This window comes from Neofelis nebulosa, chromosome 2 (genome assembly GCF_028018385.1).
Source record: "Neofelis nebulosa isolate mNeoNeb1 chromosome 2, mNeoNeb1.pri, whole genome shotgun sequence".
Classification (NCBI taxonomy): domain Eukaryota; kingdom Metazoa; phylum Chordata; class Mammalia; order Carnivora; family Felidae; genus Neofelis; species Neofelis nebulosa.
The window spans coordinates 86788378-86804819 of NC_080783.1; the positions used below are offsets into that span (position 1 = coordinate 86788378).

A 16442-nucleotide genomic window follows, 5' to 3' on the forward strand; every position below is an offset into this window, starting at 1 on the left:
TGTATACTCTGTATAAGGGAATTGGATTTTGTAGTAGTTAAGTATTTCCTTAATGGTCAGCTCAAACACTCATGAGGATTAAAAAGCCAAAAGAGACTCAGAGACAGATGTTCATTGAACTCAACTGTAAGTAATCTTTATTATTTCACATAGATAGGAAAGTAAATATTACACTCTTCTTGTAGCTTAGAAATCTAGTACTTACATATATATAGACAGATTATATATATATAGATTATATATATATATATAGATTATATATATATATGGATTATATATATATATATGGATTATATATATATATGTATGGATTATATATATATATATGGATTATATATATATATATATATATAATATCTGAAAATAGGAAATAATTGGTTTTATTAGTATATCTAGAGGTCAGGGATTCAGTATCTGGAGAGATAAATATCATACCCCAAGTAAAAATGCTGCCTTTTTCTCTAGACATCTTTAGGGTCCTCGCTTAATCCAGTTTGAGCTGCATGATGTGTGGAACACAGGAAAGAGTTAAGTGTTAAGTTATGTCCAAATCTATTCTTACCTGTTGTGCCTTACCAAAGATGTATCATTAATGTTGATCTTGCTTGCTACTTATCTAGATATGTCCTGCCTATAATTTTAGACCTATATAATGCATTTCAGTACAACCACATCAGAACATAAGTATGTATGTGCACACACAACTAATGCAGAAGTGCAGTTTCCTTTTCTGGCTTTTCTGACTGAGGAAACAGGTACTGTTTACAGTATATACTAGACAAACTGGAAGCACATGCTTCCTACTCTCTAATCTTTGCAGTCACTCTTTCACTTTGTACTTGCTTGCATCTATGCTATGTGTGTCTCTGGCTTTTTTCTTTCCTTATGTTCTGGGATAGAAGTGTGACAAAAAGCTTTAGCTTTTTTTAATTCATTCATAATGTTATTTGCTTGAAGACTGTAGTTGATTATTTGATCACCCTTTTATGTATGATTTGCTTATTTCTTCTATTTACTATTCAAGAATTATATATATAGTCAAATCTGGCAAAAACGATTAGCTCTGATTAAGTTTTATAAAATATGCTGGAGATTTCATTGATACATAGCTTTGTGGTGCATTTTGTTCATGTATATGAACGTTTGTTATGTTTGAGTGTTCCTGAAATGGAATTATTTGAAAATTTGTGTAAATTATCTTTAAAAATGAAATAAAATGACAAGGTTTATCCTTTCAAATTGATAGGATTTAACTGTTACTAAAATCGTATTATTCTCCATAAAGCGAACTTACAGTTATTTGTGTTTCAATTATATAATTTAAGTAAGTCATATCTCCCTTTAGACATGTCCCAGCTTATTGAACATTTTTATGTGATTTCCATAGTGAGCATATGGATAAGATAGGTGGGCTACATAAATTATCTGGGATAGATTTTATGAATAGTCTTGGAAATCAATCTCAGAATTTGGTGTCACTATTATTATTTTTAATGCTCTGTTTGTAGTATAGCATACTGACAGTATAGTAGGTAAAATACACAGTTTTAGCCCTCAAAGAGTTTACATTCTAATGAGGAAGAAAGACTAATGTATAAATAACTTGACTAGAATACATGATGTAAAAGAGGCAAAAATAAAACCTTGAAAAAAAAAGATTATTTCATATTAGGCATTTCTTTTTTTTTTAATTTTTTTTTTTTTTAAACATTTATTTACTTTTGAGACAGAGACAGAGCATGAACAGGGGAGGGGCAGAGAGACAGGGAGACACAGAATCTGAAACAGGCTCCAGGCTCTGAGCTGTCAGCACAGAGCCCAACACGGGGCTCGAACTCACGGACTGTGAGATCATGACCTGAGCCAAAGTCCGACGCTTAACCGAGCAAGCCACCCAGGCGCCCCTCATATTAGGCGTTTCTTAAAGGATGTGATGCTTGAGTTAGGCTTAAGTAACTGGTAGAAAATTGGCATGGGGAGATTTGGGAAAAGGCCATTTCAGACTCAATACATAACATGAAAAAGGGAGAGTAGTAGCCAAGTGTATCATTGAAGAGTCCCTAGTGGTCCTGCATAAGAACAATTGGGGAGCACATGGCTATTAGACTAGGAAAATTGGTGGTGCTCCTGGGTGGCTCAGCCGGTTGAGTACCTGATCCTTGATTTCTGCTCAGGTCATTATCCTAGGTCATGGGATAGTCCTGAATTGGCTTCCACGCTGAGTATGGATCTTGCTTGGGATTCTCTCTCTCTCTCTCTCTCTCTCTCTCTCTCTCTCTCTCTCTCTCTCTGACTCTGACTCCGACTCCCTCTCCCTCTTTCCCTCCCTCTGCCTCTTTCCCCTACTCATGTGCTGTCTCTTGCTCTCTCTGAAAAATTGGGTTCGACTCTCTTATAAGGATGTGTAGATCTTATTTGTTAGGCAATAGACAACCCTTGAAGATTATAGAACATCTCTTATGGATCAGAACTGAACATGTCTTGTGATTTATTTATAACTCTTGTTTAGTAGATATTACAAGCCTCATTTTAAATAAGAGAAGTAATGAGGCCCAGAGGAGTTAAGTGACTTACCCAAGGTCTCATGATGAGTAATTGTCAGAGCTAGGATTCAAACCAAATGTTCTTTTGAATCTGCATGCTTCCTCTCTTTTAAGTGGAAGAATGAGACAATCAGGCTAAATCTTAAGAATGCTATTATCAAAGCAGTTGGTTTCTTGGATTAAGGAGTAATATACAGGCATAGTGGCTGGTTCAGATAAGTGGTAATATGAAATATGAATTTGGGTTTGTAACGATAGGAGTGAAAAGGAGAGTTTTGTATGAGATTTAGTGGCCTGGATAATTAAGAATGCATGCATTTAGGAGGTACTATAAGTTGCCTGTGAGAAATGGTGAAAAATAAAATGAGAGAGCCAAAGAGTATATAATTATATAAGTCAAAACAAGAAAGTTTTAAAGGTGGGATAATAAACATTATTAAATACTATGTAGATTTGAAGGTATATGAAGAACAAGTACATGTCATTTGGTGTTAGGTGATACTGGAGACTCTTTTGAGGGTGACTTTAGCAGATTGGTATGATTAGAAACTAAATTATGAGGGATTGAGGTGCGAGTTTGAAGACAAGGAAGAAGTCCATGATACAGACTCTTTTGAAAATAGGGGAGAAAGTGGAAACGATAGCTCAAAGATAAGGCAAAGAATTTGAATGGTTGAGGGAAATGGATGAATTTGTCAAAGCTACCAAGGCATTGGTCATAAAGAAGGGGTTGAGGATTTTAGAGAGGGAATAGTTGGTGGTTCATGGTCTTAAAAGAGAGGGGAGGATTTGACACAGGTGTATGGGCTAACCTTTGAGAGAAAAAAAAGAGCTCTTATGAATTGGGAGGGAGAGAAAATATGATTTTTCTACATATAAATGAGTTACCTACTTATAATTTAGAGGAGGAGCTTCGTGGCTCATGTTGAAAGATCTATAGAAAGTTTATTGAAGGAAAGCAGGGTCATTTGTTAAGAGTTAGGTGGTGAGAACTTTGAAAAGCAGGAGAAGATCTGGAGCAACTAGTATGCTCAAAGAATAAAACAGAATGAGTCTTCCCCACAGCAAGAATTTCCAGCCAAGAATCAGACCATACATTTTTATTGGCACCAACTCTCATCTGTCCTTCCACCCTGCCCTGCCCCCCACCCCCCCACTAGTGTCAATAGTCTGGGGATCCTAAAGGAGATGTTATGTGATCAATTTGCTCAATGTTAGGAATTGGCAGGTGGGCAATGGAAAGTGAGTGAGGGTTTCTGGGTTGGCAATTAGAGCATAATTGACATTTTAAATCTTTATTTCATAGACTGATGTATGAAAGCCTTTGATATTTGATACAAACGTATATTCTTAATAGTGATTGAATAGGTAAAACATTATTACCACATCTAACCTTCAAAACTTTATTCTTCCCATCTTACCTTATCCCCGTTACTTTCTGCTTCAGTTGAACTCAAATATGGAAGCATCTTGGTGTGGTGGAGCCAGTCCTTCATTTAGGAGACACCTATTTTGAAGGAATGACACCACAAGTGACAGAAGGAAAAGCCAAACTGAGCTTTATGAAAATGTAAAATGTTTGTGCTTCAAAGGACAGTATCAAGAAAGTGAGCAAATGACCCATTGAGTGGGAGAAAATATTGGCAAATTATATTTCTGGTAAGGGACTTGTACCCATAATATATTAAAAACTCCTACAGCTCAACAATAAATGACAACACACATTAAAAAATGGGCAAAATAGCTGAATAAATATTTCTATAAAGAAGATAATTGAATGGTCAATAATACCGTGAAAAGATGCTCATTATCAGGGATAACAGTATTGGTCCTCTGATCTATGATCGGGCTGTCTTTCCATTTATTTCTTTGTATCTTTCAACAGTATTTTGAAGTTATCAGAGGGCAAGTTCTCTACTTCTTTTGTCAAATTTACTCCTAAATATTTGATTCTTTTTGATGCATTTTAAATGGAGTTTTTTTTTTTCTTACTTTCATTTCTGGATTGTTCATTGCTAGTATATAGAAATTCAATTGACTTTTGTATATTGAAATTGTATCTTGCAAACTTGCTGAACTCACTGATTAGTTGTAATAATTTTTGGTGGATTCCTTAGTGAATTTCTTTATATAAGATTTTATTTGCAAAGGGATAGTTTTACTTTTTCCTTTCCCTTCTGGATACCTTTTATTTGTTTGTTTGCTTATTTATTATCTATCTATCTACCTATTTATTTATTTTTGCCAACCGTTCTGACTAGAATCTCCAATACAATATTCAATAGTAGTGTCGAGAATGAATATCCTTTTATTATTCCTGATTTTAGGGGAAAATCTTTTAGTCTTTTACCATTATGTGTGATGCTAGCTAGCTGTGGGTTTTTCCTGGATTCTATCAGGTTGAGGAAATTCCCTTCTATTCTTAGTTTCTTGAATGTTTTACATTTTGATCAAACCTGGAGGGCAGGTTTGTGCAGCTAAGGAACAGCTCAGAGAAGGATCAGTCTCTGGGTAACTGGAGGATCAAGAGGCAGGTCGTGGAGGGGGAGGAGATCGCCTACAAGTTTATGCCCAAGTACCTGCTGTGCAGGAGTGGCTTGCTTTCCCTCCCTTGCCTCCTCATGTGGAGGAGCCAGAACAGCTGGAGGGAGCATAGACAAGAGCTCCTGGACCATCCTGGTCAATGCTGACAGGGAGGAAGTGGCCATGAGAACTGTGAAGCAGTCCTCAATGGTGCCTGAGATGGAGAATTGGGAGGAGGGCGCAAAGGAGGGAGTGGAGTTTGGCAAGGAGGATCTTTCCCATCAACAGGGGGACCAAGGACCACCTCGTGAGGCTGCCTAGTGATGTGAAGGGAACTCACCCCATTAGAGGTCTTTCTTTATGAAAACTATTTTTATATATATAAAAAAAATTCTTGTCAAGTGCTTTTTTTTTTTTAATCTATTGAGATGATCATGTCGTTTTTCTCCTTCATTTTATTGAATGAACCAATAATTGATTTCATTGTTAGACCCACTTTGCATGCCTCAGATAAATCCTGTTTAGTCATGTCTCTTTTCATATGTTTTTGGATTTGGTTTGTTAGTATTTTGTTTAGGTTTTTTGCATGTTTATATTTATAAGGGATATTGGCCTATAGATTTTTTTTTTTAAAGTTTGTTTATTTTTAGTTCTCTACATCCAACGTGGGGCATTGAACTCACTACCCCGAGATAAGAGAGTTGCATGCTCTTCCTACTGAGTCAGCCAGCGGCCCCTGGGCTACAGATTTCTTGAGATATCTTTTGTCTAGTCTTAGTGTCAAGATAGTACTACCTACCCTCAGAGAAATGAGTTGGGGAGTGTTTTGTCCTATTCTGTTTTGAGAAAGGTTTGTGAAAATTTAGTGTTAATTCTTTTAAATGGTAAAATTCACCAGTGAATGTAAATCCTGGGCTTTTATTGATGGGAAAAATCAATTTATTTATTAAAAATCCAATGAATTTACTTTTATAGGTCCATTCAGATGTTTTATGTCTTCTTGAATTTCAGTAATTGAGGCTCTTTTGGGCTTGTTCATTTTATAAGATTATCTAATTTGTAGGCATATATTTGTTAACAGTATTTCCTTATATCCTTTGTAGTTCTGTAAGATCAGTAATGGTTTCCCTTGTCTCTTTTCATTCTTGATCAGTCTAGCTAAAGGTTTGATAATTTTGTTGATCTTTTCAAAGAACCAACTTTTGGTTTTGTTAATTTTCTCTATTGTTTTTCCATACTCTATTTTATTAGTTTCTGCTCTCATCTTTATTATTCCACTTCTTCTGCTTGGATTTAGTGTGCGTTTCTTTCTCTAGTTTATTAAGGATGTTTATTAAGATTTTTTAAATTTTAGGCATTTACAGCCATAAGTTTTCTTATGAGCACTTCTCTAGCTGTATCCCATAAGTTTTGGTATGTTGTGTTTTCATTTTTATTCAACTCATAGTATTTTCTAACTTCTCTTTTGATTTCTTTTTTGACCTACTGGTTATTTAGAAGTGTGTTGTTTGAATTCCCAAATTTCCTTCCATTGTTGATTTCTCATTTAATTTTATTGCAGTTGGAGAACATGCTTTGTATGATTTCAGTCCTTTTAAATTTACTGAGGCTTGTTTTTAATGGCCTAACATATGGTCTATCCCAGAGAATGTTCTGTGCATGCTTGAGAAGAATGTCTGTGCTGCTGTTGTTGGGTGTAGTGTTCGGTTGATGTCTCTTGAGGTTAGTTTGTGTATAGTGTTGTTCAAGTCCTCTGTTTCTTTTTTGATATTCTGTGAATTTTCCTAGTTGTTTCTTTCAATAATTATATTGAAAGTGAGGTACTAAAGTTTTCAGCCATTATTGTAGAAGTATGTATTTCTCCCTTCAATTCTGTCATCTTTTGCTTCATGTAGTTGAGGATGGTCTTATTTTGTGCATGTTTGATTATAATTATTATGTCTTCTTGAGAAATTGACATTTTTATCCTTATAAAATGTCCTTCTTTGACTTTGTAATTTTTCTCTTACTGTCTGTTTTGTCTGATAGTCATCCAGATCTTTTTGGTTATGATGGTATAGTATATATATTTTTTACCATTCTTTTACTTTCAACCTGTTGTGTCTTTTAAAATAAAGTATGTCTTATAGATAGCATATAGTTAGATAATGTTTTCTTATTGATTCTGCCAATCTGTAACTTTTGGTTTTAGAGTTTAGTCCATTAACCTTTAGTGTAATTACTGATCAGATGGGATTAATATCTACCATTTTGCTGAATGTATTATATATGTTTTATTTCTTTTTTTGGTTTTCTGTTATTCTATTACTTCCTTCTTTTGTGTTAAATATCTATTTTCTAGTATACCACTTTAATTCCCTTGTTTTCTTTTACTATACTTTAGGTTCTCATTTGTCATATGCATATATTCTCACTTATGCACTTAGAGATTGCAGCAGCACTTTGAGCTTGAATTTCCTATATGGTTTACATAGGGAAAAATACCAAGGATCTGGCCAGTCAAGTGGTCAAGAAATTTGTCTGAGAATTTTTTTCTTGGGGAACAATTATATTTTCTTGTATAGTTCAAATCCTCTGTTACTCAGATTTGCAGCAGGGCATCTGTTCTCTCTCATCCTTCCTCTTTGGTTTCCTCCCTACCTATGTCCCTCTTTCTAATTCATTCAACAAACATATTTTGAATGTATGTACTCTACCAGGGCCTTTGGATTTAGTAATGTATAAAACAGATGGTCTCTTCCCTAATATTAGAGTCTAAAGTAGATTTCACTAACTCAGATTCTTTCAGGAACATTGGAATATCTGAGAATACATGGTAGGGAGGGCATTGTGCAATCTGTAGCCAATTCCAAGGATATTCCCATTCAAATTAAGACAAGAGATCTGCAGGTTATGGATGCTCTCTCTTTTAATACAAAATTCTCTGTAGTAGGAATTGTTGCATATTCTTTACCCAACTATCAGTTGTCAGTTCCATTTTTAGGTTTATACAGTTTAGTTTACCCAATCAATCTTGAAAACATGCCCTATTAACTGTTGTGCCTTAGGTTTTGAGTATTTTCAGCTGTTTCATTCATGACTTAATAAAGTCAAACCAGCCCTTGCAACTTATTAGACTTCATAATGTTTTATATAACAGATATGGATCATACAGGATAGAGTCTTATTAAAATATAATTTTAAAAAGTATAGATCTCTTTAAGCCTTATTCCCAGCTTCCAGTGTTCTTTGTAGTTTTAGAGACAGATTGTGGTATCTTTTATATAGTTTTTGTTTTTGTTTTTTTCTTTTTATTCAAAAGAAAGAGGGATAACAGATAAACTTTTATATTCATTTTATTTTATTTAATCTGAAGTTTATGTATTTGTTTATAATATTATTCCATCAAAAGATTGGATATAAATTGTTTTGGCAATGAACTCTGCCTCCATGATACATGATACATATTTTAGCAACTTACCTGATGTGAATATACCACATGTTCAAATAATTAATCAAGGAGAATAGAGGAATTTTACTTTTCCAGTGATGATGATGATAGTTTTTCCTACATTATGTGGCTCTGAATAAGACACTATTGGGAGGTTGGAGCTATGAGAGAAGAGACTTAGGTTTCGTAGGAAGAAGAGGTATGTTTATTATACTGTCAACAAGGTCTGGTGCTAAAGAAGACTATGCCTAGCAAACAAAAACTTTTGGGGGGGGTCGCTTATTTTCACAGAATTTGTGTTTGATAACAAGCCTGATGTATTTTCCCATCAAGGAATGTATTATGGTCAAATCATTTGATCATTAATCTCTGCAAATGACTAACTTGGTTAACTTTTCATGTGATGTTTGCCGCTACCATCCTAAAATTCTTTGCCAAAAAGGTATAAAGTAAACGTATTTCACTGTTTCTGTTCTATTCGCAATTACTTGGCTTCATGCAAACCTCATCATTGAAATCTTTTTTAGCTGGGAAAATTATGTTATATTTATATGAAAAGGGAAATTTTTTTTTTACCTCCTTCCACCGAGTTGAATAGAAATTGCATCTGAAGCTATATAAAAAATAAAGTTAAAGCAGTCACTACACTGGCCTAAACTGGTGGACAGATCTTCCGAGTACAGAATGTCTGCATTAGAAGTATAGTATTTTATCATTCTTTTTTCCCTTTCCACCTTAAATCTGTGTGTGTTCTTTTTTCCAACAATTTTACTGTGCATTCTCCATCCATTAAAATGTTTTGTGGAAATTCTGTACTCTAGGGAGCATTGGTAGTTGATAATAACTTTCCACAATTATCTTTTGTGATATAAGTGAGAACATGGGTGCCATGACGTTGTGTTTTAGAATTTCTTAGAACTTCCCCCTGAAAAGATGTGACTCTAACCTTTAAGATGATACTGTATTTCAACAAGGTATGCAGTTTGACTGTAAAAGGAGAGTCAAGCAGCCCTGAAAGCTCCAGTCTTCAGAGACCAGTCAGAAGTCAAAAGACCTATGGGCTATGTTTTAGCTAATTCTAAAAGAGGGTAGTTTCAGAAAGTAATATAAGTTTGCATGGAATAATCACTAAATTCTTTAACTTGCTGCGACTACAGCCCCAAACATCTGTTTTGGTGACTCCTTGCTACCTTACAAATCATTCTTAAACGTAGTGGCTTAAAATATTTATTTTGCTCAGGAGTCTGTGATTTGGAAAGGTTCATTTGGCATAGTGTGTCTTTGGTACACTTTGTGTCAGTTGTGTGGTTCAAAAGGAGGGGCTAGAATCATCTGAAGGCTTGCCCAAGCCCACGTTTGGTGGTGCAGGCTGGCTGAGATAACAAGTGGGGGTCTTGGTCAGAGCACTGACATGTGGCCTTTCCTTGTTGCCTGGGTTTCCTCACAGTATGGTAGCTGGGTTATAAGGGAGAGGTGGGAAGAGAGAGATAGAGAGGAAAAAGGGAGGTTGGAGAGACAGAGACAGGATGAGCCTATGTCTATATTGCCTTTTATAACTTTCAGAAGTCACATGGTATTATTTCCAAGACATTTTGTTCCTTGATACAAAGCCCTACTCAATTTAAGCTGGAAGGGATATTATCTCTGTTTCTGGGTGCATGACTGGCAAGGTCCTGGAAGGTCATGTAGGATTGGAAATATTGCTGTGGCCATTTATAAAAAAAATACAGTCTGCCACAACAGTTTGCTTGATTACCTGTGTTCTCTTATCTCTGGCCTCAGAATAAGTGATTGGGATGAGTGAGGTACCAACATTCACTAGTTAAGTGTAGAAGGTAGAATATCAGGATACAGATTGAAATACTTGTCTATGTTCCTTTACACTTTATTTGTGATTTTATTTCTTTCTGGAATTCTGCCTTTGTTTGTCCTTAGGAGGCAGAGCTAAAATTGTGAAAAACAGGATTTTATGTTATGCCACCTTTATTGAAAGGTGCTGTGATGTATTGCATCTGAATGACCAGTGTTCACATTTCAGTTCCCTTACTTTCTAACTGTGTGACATTGGGACAGTTACTTAGCTTCTCTGAGGTCACACATTTACAAAGTTAATGTGATGATACTTTTCATAGAGAGTTCGTTTGTAAAATAGAGATATGATATGTAAAGGGACAGCTCAGTGACTGGGAGGTCCTGGGGTCTTAGCTATTATCATTAGGCAGGTTGATGAAAATGTGTGATTTAGGATGTTAAATTGATTGTGACCAGAATGATAGATTAAAAAACCAGTTTGGGATATGTAGATATTTTGAAGCTAGAACCAATGTAGGAGCCTGTGACTGGAAGGATTTTGAATAGAGGAAAACCTATGAAGGGATTCAGGAAGAGTATGTCTCCTTTTTGAAAGGTACATCATTCTTTATATGCTGTTTATCAACTTTTCACTGAGATGATGTTTCAAATTTATTAAAATAATTAGCAGTTAGTTAAGGTATTATATTAAATGTCCTAATATTGTAGTTCGAAATGTTGTATATTTAGTGAAAATTGTTACTTTTTTCCTACTTCTGTTTTCATTTATTTTTTGAAGTTTATTTATTTATTTTGACAGAGAGAGAAAGAGAGAGCATGAGCCAGGGAAGGGCAGAGAGAGGGAAAGAGAGAATCCCAAACAGGCTCCATGCTATCAGCACAGAGCCTGACGTGGGGCTCAATCCCATAAACCACAGAACATGACCTGAGCTGAAATCAAGAGTTGGACGCTTAACAGACTGAACCACCCAGGTGCCATTTATCTTTCTAGTTGTAAAAGTAATACATATATGTTACAGAAAAGAAGCTGAGGAAATAAATCACCCATGATCCCATTATCCAGAGGCAGAACGTTAATATTTTGGCATATTTCCTTTCATTAATAAAAATTCTTTTTTCAAGTATAGGCTCCATGCCCAACCTGAGACTTGAACTTATGACCCTGAGATCGAGAGTTGCCTGCTCTACTGACTGAGCCAGCCAGGTGCTCCTCAGTCTTTTTTCTTTGAAATTTTATAGTGTTCCATAGTTAAAAACATAGAATTTATGATTTTATAATCTTCCTTTTTAATTTAATTTTATATCATAACGATTTCCCACAAATCATTAAAATTTCATCTGTCATTTGGATGTATCATTATTTATTATTTATCATAATTTATTATTTATTTCTGGATTTTTTTCTAAAATGTATATAATGTGATGAATATATTTGTGAATGATTGTTATCATTGTTTTGATTTTTTTCCATAGGATGTATCACTAGAAAAAAAAATTACTGTAGCTAAGGGTATCAATATTTTTAAGATCTTAGTTTATGTGTTAAAATTGCTTTCCAGGGGTACCTGGCTGACTCAGTCCATGGAGCGTACGACTCTTGATCTTGGGGTTGTGGGCTCAAGCCCCATGTTGGGTGTGGAGATTACTTAAAAATAAAATCTTAAAAAAAATTGTTTTCCATAAAGTTTTACCGTTTTATATCCCCACTGAAATGAGAATAGCAGCAATGATCATTTTATAAATAAAGTTGGTGAATTTGATAGTTAAAAGATATCATTTGTAAAATTTGCATCTATTCTGTATTTGTTAGATTAAAACTTCCTTTCTAATATTTTGTATTTGTTTTTCATTTTAATTTGCATAGATTTTCTATATAATATGGATACAACCTTTTTATGTTATTTATGTAGGTTTGGAGAAATTTTACCATTCATTTTGTGTTCCTCTAAACAGCTTAAAATTTATTCTTATCATTTCATGCAAAAGACATACTACAGTGAAACTAACCTAAATCATACAGTTATTATTATTTCCATTATTTCCACAGTACTTACTTTTAGTGTTCTTAATTTACATGGTATCTTATTTTTAGAGTGTGCTGTTCATTTAAAGTGGATTTGTATCCATTTACTCTTTTTTTTCAAAATTACTTTTTGATAAAAGTTCCTCAATTAGAGAGTTTCAGCAACAATGGAAAATTTTTTCATTCGTCCAAAATATATCCATTTAGTCTTTTAAATTATGATTGTCAAACCTCAAATAAGTTTATATTTTGGTTATTGTGAAGGGTTTTTTTTCATAAGTAGTACTGTTTTTCCCACAGGCAAATTTTATTAATTCTAATGGAGTGTTTTTGTAGATTGTGGGTGATACCAAAGTTAATCAGATTATAAAAGTTAAGGTTCTTTTCTTTCCGTTTAAAAAATTTTTTCAAGTGTAAATTTACAAAACATATAAAAAAGTATGGAGAGCATTACTGTGTAATCCTCTCCTAGAACTCTCAAATCTGAACCTTTTTGCCATGTTTACTTCTGTTTTTTACTTTCTAATTCTTCAAGAAATAGAATTTTATAGACAGAGAGTAAGGTCTCTGTCTTTCTCTGGTGCTAATTCCTAATTCCTCTCCTTTCCCAGGTCTCAGAGATCACAGGTATTCTGAATTGGGTGTTTCCATTGTCCTGCTTGTTTTTATGCTTTTATTTAATACATATGCATTTATGACAGAATCTTATGTAAATGATATCTATACTGTCCTTTTTCATCTTGCTCTTTTTTGCCCAAATTTTGTTTTTAAACTCATGTTGGTTGATAGATGTTGCTGTAGTTCAGTCACTCTCGGAATGTGGTCCTCAACCAGCAACTTCAGCATCATTTGGGAACTTGTTAGAAATACAAAATACTATGAACTAGGTGGCTTAAACAACAGAAATTCATTTTCTTGCAGTTCTCAGGGCTGGAGATCCAAGATCAAGGTGTCAGTAGATTTACTTTGTTCTGAAGTCTCCTTGGCTTGTGGATGATCACCTTTGTGCTGGCTACCTTATATGTTTTCTCCTCACACGGTATGTGGACATCTCTTGTGTCTCTCCATGTGTCCAAATTCCCTCTTCTTATAAGGGCATTAGTTATTACGTTAGGGCCCACCCTTAGGGTTTCATTTTAATCTAATCATGTTTTTAGAGGCCCTGTTTACAAATATGGTCACATTCTGAGGTACTGGAGGAGAAGGCTTCCAGATACGAATTTTGGGGGAACACAATTTCTCCCCATAGCACCACTGCTATAGTTCAGTGATTTTTACGATTGTATTATATTCAATTGTATGATTATACCCCTATTTCTCTCTTTTAATAGACCTTTAGATTATTTTCCATTTCTCCCACTATGTCAGTTCTACTATATCAGTTTATTTTTTGCATAGTTGCTTTTTTTTTGTTTTTATTTATTTTTGATATGGTATCTGTGTAGACTTCAAGTGTCTGATGTCAGTTGAATTAAAACAAACAAAAAGAAAATCATGAACTGTCCTTTGTTTAACGGAAGGCTACAATCTATAAGCTGTTAATTTTGCTGGCATGTTATTTTGAATGGTGGTGGTTTTATTTTATGAGACTGGATTTTCCATGTTGTCCAGCACATGTGGTTTTGGATTGTATTTTGAGTTAACGACACAAGCTACTATTTCCATATATGGGTGGGTCTGTCATAATGATACTAAATAAATAAGTTTATTTCTCTCTTTGTAAATAAAAGAGAACAGTGACTCCATCATTGTGTATGTACTGTCTTGGGTTTTCTTGACCTTTTGCAGCTCATTATTATCATCTGGGAATATACTGAATTCCCATTGTTGTTAACTGCGTATGCTGCTAAGAGTAATAGCGTTTATTTGGAAAATATTTGTTAGTGTAATTTCACTGAAAGTTGGGCTTACTTTTTATCAAAAGGTAAAGTTTTGTACCAGGCTAGGGCAACATTTTCTCTTTATGCTGGGTTCCACATGTTAGTTACATAATTTATAATGTTATTCCCTTTGTTCAAATTTTATTCCCTTTCTTCTATTGCCACACCCCACCTCATAACTTCTAACAAAGGGATATTATATGTGTCATTGATAGTTTTAAAAATCTACTGGATTCATGGAAGATCCATTGATTACCTGGGTGTAGACGATATACTCTCCTTGTGTCTTCCACCTTGCCAACCCTTTGGCTATTTTCCAGCTTATTAATTATATCTCCAGTATGAGGACACACTGTACCAAAGAGGAGATAAACACCATCTTTCTAATTGTTGCTAGTTATTCTTTGCTGGCTGAACTTGGTATAGAAAAAGAAGTTTTAAGACTTATATTGAAAACTATAAGACATTCATGAAAGAAAATGAAGGGGACATAAGCAAAGGAAAAGATGTTCCATGTTCATGGGTTGAAAGAATGAATATTGGTAAAATGTCCATACTAACCCAAGTAATACACAGATTCAGTGCAATCCCTGTCAAAATTCCAGTGGTATTTTTCACAGAAATAGAACAAACAATCCTAAAATTTGTATGGAACCATAAGATTCAGAATAGCCAAAGAAATCTTGAGAAAGAAACAAAGCTGGAAACATCATGCTCTCTGATTTGAAACTATATTACAAAGCTATAGTAATTAAATCAGTATGGTTTTGGCATAAAAACAGACACATCAATCAATGGAACAGAATAAAGAGCCCAGAAATAAACCCACACATATGTGGTCAATTAATTTAGGTCAGAAGAGCCAAAAATAGATAATGGGTAAAGGACAGTCTCTTCAATAAATGGTGTTGGGAAAATTAGATGCCCATATGCAGAAAATGAAACTGGACCACTGTCTTACACCGTATACAAAAAGTAACTCAAAATGGATTGAAGACTTAAATGTAAGACCTGAAACTATAAAACTCCTAAAAGAAGACATAGGTGGTAAGCTCCTTGACATATGTATTAGTATTGGTTTTTTGAATCTGATGCCAAAAGCAAAAGCAGTGGAAGCAAAAATAAACAAACAGAACTACGCCAAACTAAAAAGCTTCTCGATAGCGGAGGAAACCATCAACGAAACAAAAAGGGAACCTACTAAATGAGAAAATATTTGCAAATTGTATATCTTTTAAGGGGCTAATATTCAAAATATATAAAGAACTACAACTCAATAGCAAAAAACCCCAAACAATCTGGTTAAAAAATGGGCAAAAGATCCGGATAGATATTTTCCTAGAAAAGAATAAAGATAGCCAATGGGTACATAAAAAGATGCTCTACTTCATTGGTTTTAGTCTGGGAAGTGCAAATCACAACCACAAAGAGACCTGTTAGTAAGGCTATAATCAAAAAGACTAGAATAACAAGTGTTGGTGAGGATGTAGAGAAAAGGGAGGATGTGTGCTATTTGTGGGAATGTAAATTGGTGCAGCCACTATGGAAACCAGTATGGAGGTTCACATGTTTGAACTGTGCGGGTCCATTTATACATGGATTTTTTACACTACAGTTCTGTAAATGTATTTTCTTTTTCTTAGATTTTCTTATTAACACTTCCTTGTCTCTTGCTTTGTTGTAAAAATACAGTATATAATACATATAACATACAAAAAAATGTGTTACAGTCAAGTAACACACGTTATAGGTAAGGCTTCCAGTTACCTATAGTAGGCTACAGTTAAGTGTCGGGAGAGTCAAAAGTTATAGGAAGGATCAGTGCTTCCCACCCCTAGGTTGTTCAAGGGTCAGCTGTACCTTATGATCTAGCAACTCCACTTCTGGAGTTCTCCACTATCCAAGTTCTTCTGGAGTTCTCCACTATCCAAGCCAAACAAAAACACTAACTTGAAAAAAAATACGTATCTCCATGCAATATATATATGCACCCGCATTTTTATTGAATTATTATTTATAATAGCCAAGACATGCAAACAACCTAAGTGTCCATTGATGGAAGAATGATGCACACACACATTGTGTGTACGATGGAATATTATTCAGCTGTAAAAAAACAAGACTCTTGTCATTTGCCTCAACATGGATGCATCTCAAGGGTATTACACTAAATAAGTCACACAGAGGAAAAAAAAATACCGTATGATCTCTTATATGTGGAATTTGTCGAT

General features: G+C 34.5%; 1 protein-coding gene across 29 annotated transcripts in view; it reads left to right on the forward strand.

Annotated features, from left to right (window-relative positions):
* GTDC1 (glycosyltransferase like domain containing 1) overlaps positions 1-16442 on the forward strand; it is a 404807-nt gene that overhangs the window by 36712 nt on the left and 351653 nt on the right. Inside the window, exon 1 of one of the 29 annotated variants that reach the window (XM_058715387.1) lies at positions 11034-11280. The exons of the other annotated variants lie outside the window; for them this stretch is intronic. The gene's annotated coding sequence lies outside the window, so the exon portion shown is untranslated. Of the gene's footprint in view, positions 1-11033; positions 11281-16442 lie in introns of those variants that run through there. 29 annotated transcript variants of the gene reach the window in all.